This window comes from Scyliorhinus canicula, chromosome 7, assembly GCF_902713615.1.
Source record: "Scyliorhinus canicula chromosome 7, sScyCan1.1, whole genome shotgun sequence".
Taxonomy (NCBI): domain Eukaryota; kingdom Metazoa; phylum Chordata; class Chondrichthyes; order Carcharhiniformes; family Scyliorhinidae; genus Scyliorhinus; species Scyliorhinus canicula.
Genome location: NC_052152.1, coordinates 60,388,175 through 60,399,372, shown reverse-complemented (window position 1 = coordinate 60,399,372; position 11,198 = coordinate 60,388,175). Strand labels below are relative to the sequence as shown.

Genomic DNA, 11,198 nt, shown 5'->3' with positions numbered 1-11,198 from the left:
ATACACAATAAGGACACATGGAGTAGAAGACAGGGAGCAGGAATAAATGGGTCTTTTTCAGGTCAGCAGGTTGTTACTATTGGGGTGCAACAGGAATCAGTGCTGAGGCCTCAGCTATGCACAAAATACATTAATGACTTTGATGAAGGGATGAAGTGTAATGTATCCAGGTTTTCTGATGATACAAATTTTTTTAGAAAGATATGTACGGGTTAAGTGAGTAAACAAAAGGTGGCGGATGGTGCATAATGAGGATTTTAAAAAAATAATGAGAAACTACCAATGTTGGTGTTCAGAGGGATTTAAGTGTTGTACAATAAACATAAAGCTATCATACAGGGGGTGCACGGTGGTGCAGTGGTTAGCACTGCTGCCTCACAGCACTGAGAACCCAGAATCGATTGCGGCACTGGGTCACTGCCTGTGTGGATTTTGCACAGTCTCCAAGTGTGTAGGTCTCACCCCCACAATCCAATGATATTGAGGGCTGGTGAATTGGCCATGCTAAATTGCACCTTGATTGGAAAAAAATAATTGGGTACGCTAAATTTATTTTAAAAAATAAAGCTATCATGCAGATACAGCAAGGAAGGCAATTGCAAGTGGGTTGAAATATAAGAGTTACAAAATTCTAGTTGCAATTACATAGGGCCTTGGTGGGAGGACAACTGCAGTACAGTTTTGTTCTCCCTCCCTAAGGATACACTTGCCTGAGAGAGGGATCAACAAAAGGTTCAGTTAATTCCTGGGATGAGAGGCTTGTCCGGCAAGGATAGATTGATTAGAACACTATATGGAGTTTAGAAGAATGAGAGGTGATCTCATTGGGGCATATAACATTTTGAGAGGGCTGGACAGGGTAAAATGCTGAGTGAGAGTCTGTTCCCTGGATGGAGAGAACAGGGAGAGTCTCGAATTAGTGACATAGTTTGGCGGTGGGGTTGCGGGGTGGGAGCATTTCAGACTGAGGCGGAGGCAAGGACAATTTCTTCGCTCGGGAAGTGAATTCTCCACCACAGAAGGCGTTGAAATGCTCAGTCATAGAGTATATTCAAGGCTAAGACAGATATATTTTTGGACTTTAAGGGAAACGGGGATTGGGAAGGAAAGGTTCCTGGAGGTCAAGGATGAGCCATCATCTTATTCGTCGGTAAAGCAGGCTCTCGCCTAGTCCTTCGCATATTCCTTTTGTTACTTTACAGGCACTGACTACTGCCTACTTAAAAACGTCGAGTATTGTACAAGGAAATCAAAAGATAGCTTAACTTTTGAAAACAAATCCTTTCAAATAATATCTGAATAACGTGTTTAACGTTATATTCGACTGCCCTTAAACGTTGTTCTGCTTCTCTTAGATTGATTTAACAAAAACAAAACTAAAGCACTGGTAACTACGGGGAGATAAAATTATATCCCCATGAACACACAAAAGGCGGACATACTTAAATAATTTCCAGACAGTGCAAGTTAAAAGGAGAGAGGTATATGTATGAGAAACTATCCATTTGCAAATGATCAGATCAGATCAAATGGCGTTCTTCGAGATAGATTTATTTCTGAGCGGCTGGTAAAACCAGTCATGCAAAAATCCTGTTTCTCGGAAGAGAACGTGTCGATCTGGTTTTACATTTATCGTTTTTTTGTTTGTATCATGAGACTTCAGAAATCTTATCTGCTTTCTCAATTAGCCGTTTGAAGAAAACGTATTCCACACTGCTCCAGAACTTGGGCGATGACTGGCTACAGGGTTTAAACATTTGCATGCTTTGGCCCAAATGACTAAAGTGACACAAAGTAGAATACAAAAGTATTCTGAAACTATTATTGGCACCTTGATCCCAGTTCTCCCCCCGATTAGAGGCCCGCTGGTTGAATGAACAAGTAGAGCAAGTCGAGAATGAGAAGTTGATAGCCGCAGACAAAACTCGCAGCTCAGCGGGTGATTGACAGCCCGGAGCTAACACTCAAACACATGTTGTGGACTTTCCGACCAGAACAATGCGGGAGATCAGCAGCAGATATCGCGGGTTCCACTCCGAGAAGGCAGAGGCGTTGAGCGCTCATAACCTGATTTCGAAAGTGAATCACCTCTAGACGACATTTGGACTCCGCGAAATGTTGTACAATACAGTTCTACATGAGCTTTTCGGCACTCGAGCCTAAATACAAACCGGTCAACAGAATGCAGGAACCAAGAGACACACAATCTGGTTGAACATGACTGGATTGCTTCCATTGTAGCTAAACTATAACCTCAACAGACCCGGGATTAATGTGAGCAGCAGACAACTGGAGAGGGAGGGGGGGGGGGGGGGGGGCATTGTTTCCTTAAATAAATAAGAGAAGAGACATGCTATAAACAAGTTGGCGCGTAATCGTAAACATAGATTACTTGAAAATAAAAACACAGACTGGCGGATGTAATTTTATCATTCAACATCATAAAATAAAACGAGCAGAATATGTTAGCGGTGCTTCGAAAGACGCCGCGAACAACCGACAGTGTCAAGACCTAACGATTTTAAACAGCCTGTGTCATGGATGGTCTATGTCGGATTGCGTCCCCAGATAAATAGTGTGAAAATGGACAGGGACGCTTTGTCACTATCATGTCATTCTGGGCTGGGTTGTTTATTAAAAGCTGCACTGCCACTTTGCGGGCTCTGGCCTTAATTTTAAATCTCGGCCCTAACCTCTGCAATCCCGCCTCGAAACCTCTCCCTCTCTCCTTTAACATTTGGCTAAATGTTTGCTCATCTATCTTGATGTGTGCGTGGCTCGAATTCTGCGAAACGCCTTGTGACCATTTACTATGTTAAAGGCAGAGTTCTACCCCAACATTTCAAATATTTATAAAGCAGGAAGGAGTTTTCCTATGTTCACAAGGTACATTGAGATTAGATGGCAGTCACCTTTTGGTTTTCCAACATTATTTTAAAGCCAGAAAGATTTTGAGATCGAGTTATTTTTAACCTTTATGTTCGAAACAAAATAAATACATAAAGATTTTTTTAAAACCGGGGGTTGCAGGTATTGATGTGTATTGCAACCAGACAGGCGAGTTGCGAAGCGGCACAGCTCACATACGTCTGCTTCAAACTGATACAATTGTCTCATCTCAGAGTCTTAACCAGGGTTCACCCCATTAACCGCCACAACAGATGGTCTTCCGCGTTTGTGCGCATGTGCAAAGGTGGCTTCCGGGCGGCACCAGGAGTGAGATTTTCAAATTCAATACCAATGGAAGAGAGCTACCTGATTATGTTCACCGACCTTCTGGCGTTGCCATAGGGAGAAAATCCCCGCCCTGGATGGCTGCACTAAGGACCCCAGGGGCAGGCAGGATTGTGGCCTACATATCTGGGCCTGGACAGTATTTCCAGTTAGATGTTAAAATTAGTCAATGGAACAAAGAAAAGAGTACAAAATTTAAGCACGTTAGACTGTTTAACAAATACAAATTGTTATCCTTTTAGGGTGGAGATCAACCTCTCCACCCTGTCCCCTGGCTTCGGGGTTCGCCCCCCACAACCCAAAAATGTGCAAGCTAAGTGGATTGGCTACACTAAATTGCCCCTTAATTGGAAAAAATGAATTGGGTACTCAAAAAGAGCAATTCAATGAACTTTAATCTACACCCTCTTGAGGTACATATGATAATTTTGACTCTATTTATTGATACTACTATGATCAATGTTCCTCAAACTGCTCTGTTATTCCTCTAAATCTGTGATTATGGAATATGATATTCTCTTCCTGCTGCTTGCATCCTTACTTGTGTTCAAATCGAGTTCTGTCATTTTATCTTCTGCTCCTCCATTTCCAGTACATCAGAACTGTGGAACTCCAGATTGTCAATGTTCCTTTCCTTTTACAATCTAAAGGCATCTAAGTCCTAATTTAGTGGCACAAGTGTAAACTGCTTGTAAGAAATTCCATGTGTCTGGTACATCTGAAATTTGTTGTAATTGGACAAATAAGATCACTGTTCATGAGAACAGATATTACAGAATTTTCTTTTTAAATTCTACTGGAAAGATCTCCAGCTCTCAAAGCAATCCAGTTATCCCCAATAAAAACAATATGTTCCGGAAATACTCAGTGGGTCATGCAGCCTGTGTGCAAACAGAAACAGACTGGAATAGGTGAAAGAGGTAACATGTTTTAAACTAGTTCAAAGGGAGAAGGGAAAGGGGGGGCTGTGGGGAAATAAAGGGAAAGTTTGTGATAGGGTGGCAAGCGGGTGAGATTATATGATAATGATGATGGTGTAAGGAAAAAGATGGCATTGGGACAAAAGATGAGTTGATAATGGAAAATAGAAGAATCATCAATAGAGTAGCTACCATCCAAAAAAAAAGGGGCCCAGGTTTTGATTTGAAATTAATTAAATCAATGTTGAGTCCAGAAAACTTCAAAGTACCAGATCGAAAGATGAAGTACCTCAAACTTACATTGAATTTCATTGGAACAGCTTACGAGGCTGCGGACAGACATCAGCTGTCTGCTGTGAGCAGAGAATTAAAATGACAGGCCAGAAAATTGCAAACTGAATAGAGATGTTCTGCAAAGCGTCATCCAACTTGCATTTGGTTTCTCCAATATAGAGGAGACTGTCATGTAAGCAACAAAGAGAGGGCACCATGGTGGCACAGTGGTTAGCACTGCTGACTCACAGCACCAGGGTCCCGGGTTTAATTCCGGCCTCGGGTGACTGTGGAGTTTGCACTTTCATCCCATGTCGGCGTGGGTTTCCTCCAGGTGCTCCAGTTTCCTCCCACAGTCCAAAGATGTGCAGGTTAGGTGGATTGCCCGTGCTAAAATGCCCCTTAATATCCAAAAGGTTAGGTGGGGTTACTGGGATAGGGTGAAGGCCTAAGCATAAGTGGGGTGCTCATTGAAGGGTTGGTGCAGACTCGGTGGGCCGAATGTAAACTATATATTTTTTTAAAATTTAGAGTATCCAATTAATTTTTTCCAATTAAGGGGCAATTTAACATGGCCAATCCACCTAGCCTGCACATCTTTGTGTTATGGAGGTGAAACCCACGCAAACACGGGGAGAATGTGCAAACTCCACACGGACAGTGACCCAGAGCCGGGATCGAACCTGGGACCTCAGCGCGTGAGGCAGCAGGGCTAACCCACTGCGCCACTGTACTGCCTGAGTAAATTCTATATTAAATTGAAAGATGTACAAGTTGCTCTTTCAACTGGAACAAATGATTGGGGACCTGGATGGTGGTAAGGAAAGCAGGTAAAAGGACGAGTTGTCAATAATAATGATAATAATAAAACTGTTAATAATCTTTATTAGTGTCACAAGCAGGCTTACATTAACACTGCAATGAAGTTACTGTGACAATCCCCTAGTCGTCACACTACGCCTGTTCGGGTACACTGAGGGAAAATTCAGAATGTCCAATTCACCTAACAAGCACGTCTTTCGGGACTTGTGGGAGGAAACGAGACCGCCTGGAGGAAACCCACGCAGACATGGGGAGAACAAGCAGACTCCGCACAGACAGTGACCCAAGCCCAGGAATTGAACCCGAGTCCCTGGCGCTGTGAAGCAACCGTGCTAACCACTGTGCTACCATGCTGCCCACTCTACCTACTGTACCACTGTACCTACTTTGTTTGTATGGGAAGGTGCCACATGAATGGGAGAGGTTGTTGTGATGATTGAGGAGTGGACTAAGATGTTATGGAGAGATTGAGCCCTTCAGATTGCTGAAAGGAGAAGGGAAGATGAATTTGCTGGGGGCATTAAGCTGAGGGTGGCAGTTGAGATGGTGGTGGCAGATGACAACATGGTGAAGCCCATCATCATTCCAGACAGAAGGGTAGGGGTGAGAGCCAAACTAAAGGTAATGGAATGGGAACAGTCAAAGCAGAGGTAAATTGAAGAAAATAGAAGACAGATCCAAAGCATAGTACCTCCCATTCTATTCTCCTCCCAGATATCATTAATCTCAAGGGACAATATAATGTAGAAAACTATTATTTTATGATTAGTACCCTCCATTATCACAATGAACCTGGTCATGCACAAAATATATTTTATCTGGACAAATTGATAATCCTGCATGGACAAACAAGAGAAACTAAATATATTAACATGTTTGGTTAAGGGAAATGCAGCTCGTCTGCCTTGCTCAATTTTTCAGACAAAACATAACCACTAGATGTAGAATGTATTGTGGTTCTGAACTCACCTCGTTTTCTACCTTCCTGTTTTCAGACTTGATGATCTCCTGCATGAGATGCCATGGCTCTGTGCCAAGGTTTCAAAATAAAAAAAAGTACACTGTAGTGTGCTTTTGGGTAACATGTTACTAAGAGTGCTTCAAATAGGTTTTGAACTATTGATTGTATTTGTCCTTGATCATTGTAGCATCACATGGCCTGAGCTCTGCAAGTACAGAGAGCACCTTATCCTGTTCTGGACTCAGGCAAATCAACCCACAAGATCAAATATTTGTATTAAAACTTTCAATATAATTTGAGTTGCTTTCAGGCTGGAATACAGCTACTTTAACGCAGCAGTAAATCATTCTTTAAAAAGTAGTAATTGGCATAAACACCACAAGCTCGATCAGTGCCCAGAAATGTGCAAAGCTTCAACAAATAAGGTGGCATGGTGGCACAGTGGTTAGCACCGCTGCCTCACGGCGCCGAGGTCCCGGGTTCGATCCCAGCCCTGGCTCACTGACTGTGAGGAGTTTGCACATTCTCCCCATGTCTGCGTGGGTCTTACCCCCACAACCCCAAAGACATGCAGGGTAGGTGGATTGGCCATGCTAAAATGCCCCTTAATTAGGGAGGAAAAAGAATTGGATACTCTAAATTTAAAAAAGCTTCAACAAATAAAATGTTAACAAAAATGTGAAAACCAAATCTTGGGTATAGTATTTACATTTTACTTCTGTGCATAACCAAATTTTGCCAATCAGTGGATAGCATGACAGACTTCATAGATAGATAGAATTATAGTCGAGAAGATTAATGTTTTATGACCTGGACCATCCATTATTCACAATGTAAATATATTGATTGGCTATAATAAACTATTAGCTAAAGGACTACAAATGAATGATTTCCCGGTTTCTGCCAATTGACTCCAGGCCCCTCCCACCATTAAGTCCTCAACAACATTCAATTCCATGAGTCCCAGATGCTCTTTAGCATCTCACTCAAGTGGCCGTTTTTAATGTTCAGTATAGACTGGGAGTGTTGGATGTTCATGTGACCACTAGATGGAATCACAGCTGAGCTACCATCCAAGCATACATATTTTCTTTCATCAAGGGTTATTGGGCACAAGAGTGGAAACTGATTATTTTCGCCTTTTCCAAATCACTGGGATACAAGCCAATTCTAATCCCACCCTACTGACCATTTAAAAAAATAAATTTAGAGTACCAAATTCTTATTTTTTTCCAATTAAGGAGCAATTTAGCGTGGCCAATCCACCTAATCTGCACATGCTTGGATTGTGGGGGTGAAACCCACGCAGACACGGAGAGAATCTGCAAACTCCACATGGACAGTGACCCAGGGCTAGGATTTGAACCCGTGTCCTCATCGCAGTAGGCAGCAGTGCTAACCACTGTGCCACATGCCGCCCCTTCCCATCCCTGACCTAAACAACTTGCATTTATTTAGTGACCTTAACGTAGCAAACATGAAGCTCTTCACAGGAATGTTATAAGACAAAACTTGGCATGTCAGTCATCTAAGAGAGATGTTAAGACAGGTCCCGGGTTCGAATCCCGGCTCTGGGTCACTGTCCGTGTACTGTTTGCGCATTCTGCCCGTGCTTGTGTGGGTTTCACCCCCACACCCCAAAGATGTGCAGGGAGGTGGATTGGCCATGGTAAATTACCCCTAAATTGGAAAAAATGAATTGGGTACTCTTTAAAAAAAAAGATTAAAAAATTTTTTTTTATAAAAGAGTGTCATGTGTTCTTTTATAACCACTTCAGCAGGCAAACAGGGTATTTCTTTAATGTCTCATCTGAAAGATATGACGGTGCTGCACTTTCTCAGTACTGCACTGGAGTGCCAACCTTGAATTTTGTGCTCAGGTTCTTGAGCGGGGTTAGAACCCAGAATCTTGTGATTCAGAAGCAAGAGTTCTACAAACTCAGCCACAGCTTTCGCTAAAGATACATTTATTCAGGATCTTTCGCTTGATAACTCATGATGCTCTTAGATAGCACCTTCCAAACGCATGGCCACTGCTATCTAGAAGGACAAGGGCAGCAGATGCCTGGGAAAATCGCAATTTGGAAGTTCCCCTCCAAGCCACATACTATCCCACCTGGGGAAATATATTGCTGTTCCTTCACTGTTGCTGATCCAAAGTCCTGGAAATCCCCATGCCCCTCCCCTCCCAACAGTACGATGTACCTCCACCTCATGAATGGCAGTGGTACATTGCTTACTACCACCTTCTCAAGGGCAATTAGGGATGGACAAGACAGGTGTGTTAAGTGGTCAGGGAGCCCAGCAAACCAGACCCATATGTTCTGAGCATGCCCAGCGTTGAAGGACTTTTGGAAGGGCGTAGCGAGGACGGTGTCGAGGGTGGTAGGATCCAGGGTCAGGCCGGGCTGGGGGCTCGCAATATTTGGGGTTGCAGAGGAGCCAGGAGTGCAGAAGGCGAAAGAGGCCGGTATTCTGGCCTTTGCATCCCTGGTAGATCGGCGGAGGATTCTTCTTCAGTGGAAGGATGCGAGGCCCCCAAGCGTGGAGTCCTGGGTCAACGATATGGTGGGGTTTATTAAATTGGAGAGGGTGAAATTTGCCTTAAGGGGATCGATGCAGGGGTTCTTCAGGCGGTGGCAACCGTTCCTAGATTTCCTGGCAGAACGGTAGAAAATGGCCACCTGCAGCAACCAGGGGGGAGGGGGGGGGGGGGGTGGTTTGTCTCTTAGTTTTGTTTTGAAGGGGCGTGTATATTTGTTCAGTGCTGATGATGGGTGTTAATTTTTTTTATTTGTACATGGGGGGGGGGGGGGGGGGGTTGTATCTTCTCTCTTTTGTATTTTGTTATTGATATTTTGTGAAAATTTGAATAAAAATAAAATAAATGCTGGCCTAGTCCGTGGTGTCCACATCCCATAAATGAATGAAATAACTGTCCAATAATCTGTTTTACAAAATCTAGATGACTGGATAACAAGGTCATGACTCACCTATAATTCTTTTGATAAAACCTGAAACAATAACTTACATTTAACATGAACACTTTTACATCACAAGGTAGTGTTATCAGACAAAATTGGATTCTGAGCCACATTAGGAGCTAGTTGGTCAAGTGAGCAGGTGCTTGGTCAAAAACATAGGGTTGAAAGAGTGCCTTTAAGGAGAGAAAGATATAAGCCTCAGAAATGTGGTGTAGCCGTCTAAAGTGTTCAACACAGATGCCAATGACTATCAAATTATACCTGAGAGTGAGACATCAACAGCAAAGTAAAGAAAAACTAGGGGATTTTCACAGTAACTTCATTGAAGCCTACTCGTGACAACAAGCGATTTTCATTCATTTCATTTCATATACTGCCACGGTCAGAATTCACGCCAGGCAAATTTGAGAGCGTAAATCAACTTTTGTGTTGTAAAATCAATCTACTCGTCAGTGGCGAATAAGAGGGTGCTATTCTCACCCTTGGCTACTATTCGGCTCATTCTGAAAGAGTTGACTTAAATTGCTGCCCTCTCTTTCTGGAAACTGCATTCTTGAGTGGTTAATTAAATAAAAAGTTAAGCAGATCTTTCAGAGACATGGTACACCCTATGCTAAGACAAATATCATAAAATGATGCGGCATGTTTGGTGGCGAGGTGTCCAGGTCATTCACTCCAAGTCTGTTTAATATGTGTTGCGCCGCCCTGTTAAGCTGACATCTCCAAACGGTGCGCTGTCGGTTAGACACTGCTCAGAAAAGGAAACCATCTGCAATTAGCATAATGAAGTTGGATATCGCCTATACTGCAGCGAGTACACAAGCCAAATAAATGAACAGCTCACTGTATCGCCATCATTTAAGCTCATGTTAAAGAAGAAATAGTTATCAGGGAGTTATTTGATGTTGGGAGCTGGGTGTTGGTCTGTATAAAGTCAATGGTCAAAAATATCTTACTGAGCCATCTCACAGTAATGTCCTCTGGGTGTGATTGAGTGGGCGAGCGCTCAGCTCAGTGTCCCGCAGCTCCACACGCACGGCCAGTTTTGATCAGGGCTGCTCTATCCTATTGCTGTTAAAGTGGAGCCACCTCTCTCGGTGCGATCTGGTTGAGGTTTATAATACTGCACAGCTCGTCACCCGAGGCATTGCCTGGACAGAACACAATTGGTAGACTTCCCCACAAACGGCAGTAATGCACATTTAAACCAAACTGCAACACAGGCCTGCGTGGCGGCTTTCCCTTTACAAAAGCTGCAGGGATGACCAGATTTCCGCTTATTGGAACCAGCCGGTGCCTCGATAACTGTTCCGCGTTTAGCCCGAACTCCCAACCCCTCGCTCACACAACAGCAGATTCTCATCGCAAACCGTGCTTCTTTCCCCTTGTATAAAGAGACCAACCCCTCATCCTTAATTATTTGAATAAAACACAGTTCGCTGAAATATATGGTGCACCACTCTCAAACTGCCCATTCAATCGCTTAACTTCAACCGACAGAATGGACGATTCGTGAGAATTCATCCCCCTCCCCGTCTATTGAGGGCACGGATCTTTTGCGAAACAGATATTCAGATGTAACATGTTTCAGATCTAGACATGATGGTGGTGGCAGCAATTTACTCCACCCACCCCTCCCCCACCCACCACTCCTCACTCACCCACCACTCCCCACCGCCCCTATTCCTCACCCCCCGCCCCTTCTCCTCACCCCCCCACCCCCACTCCTCACCCCCCCGCCCCACCCCTCGCCCCCCTCCTCGCCACCACTCCCCACCGCCCCTATTCCTCACCCCCCGCCCCTTCTCCTCACCCCCCCCCGCCCCCACTCCTCGCCCCACTCCTCAACCCCCCCGCCCCACCCCCCTCGCCCCCTCCCCGCCTCTTCTCCTCACCCCCCCGCCACCACTCCCCACTCACCCCGCCCCCACCCCCCCCGCCCAACTCCTCAACCCCCCCCCCGCCCCACCCCCCTCGCCCCCTCCCCGCCTCTTCTCCTCACCC

The 11,198-nt window shown here is 44.4% G+C and overlaps 1 protein-coding gene across 4 annotated transcripts in view; it reads right to left on the bottom strand.

Annotated features, from left to right (window-relative positions):
- bcor (BCL6 corepressor) overlaps positions 1-11,198 on the bottom strand; it is a 381,173-nt gene that overhangs the window by 207,209 nt on the left and 162,766 nt on the right. The window lies entirely within an intron of this gene.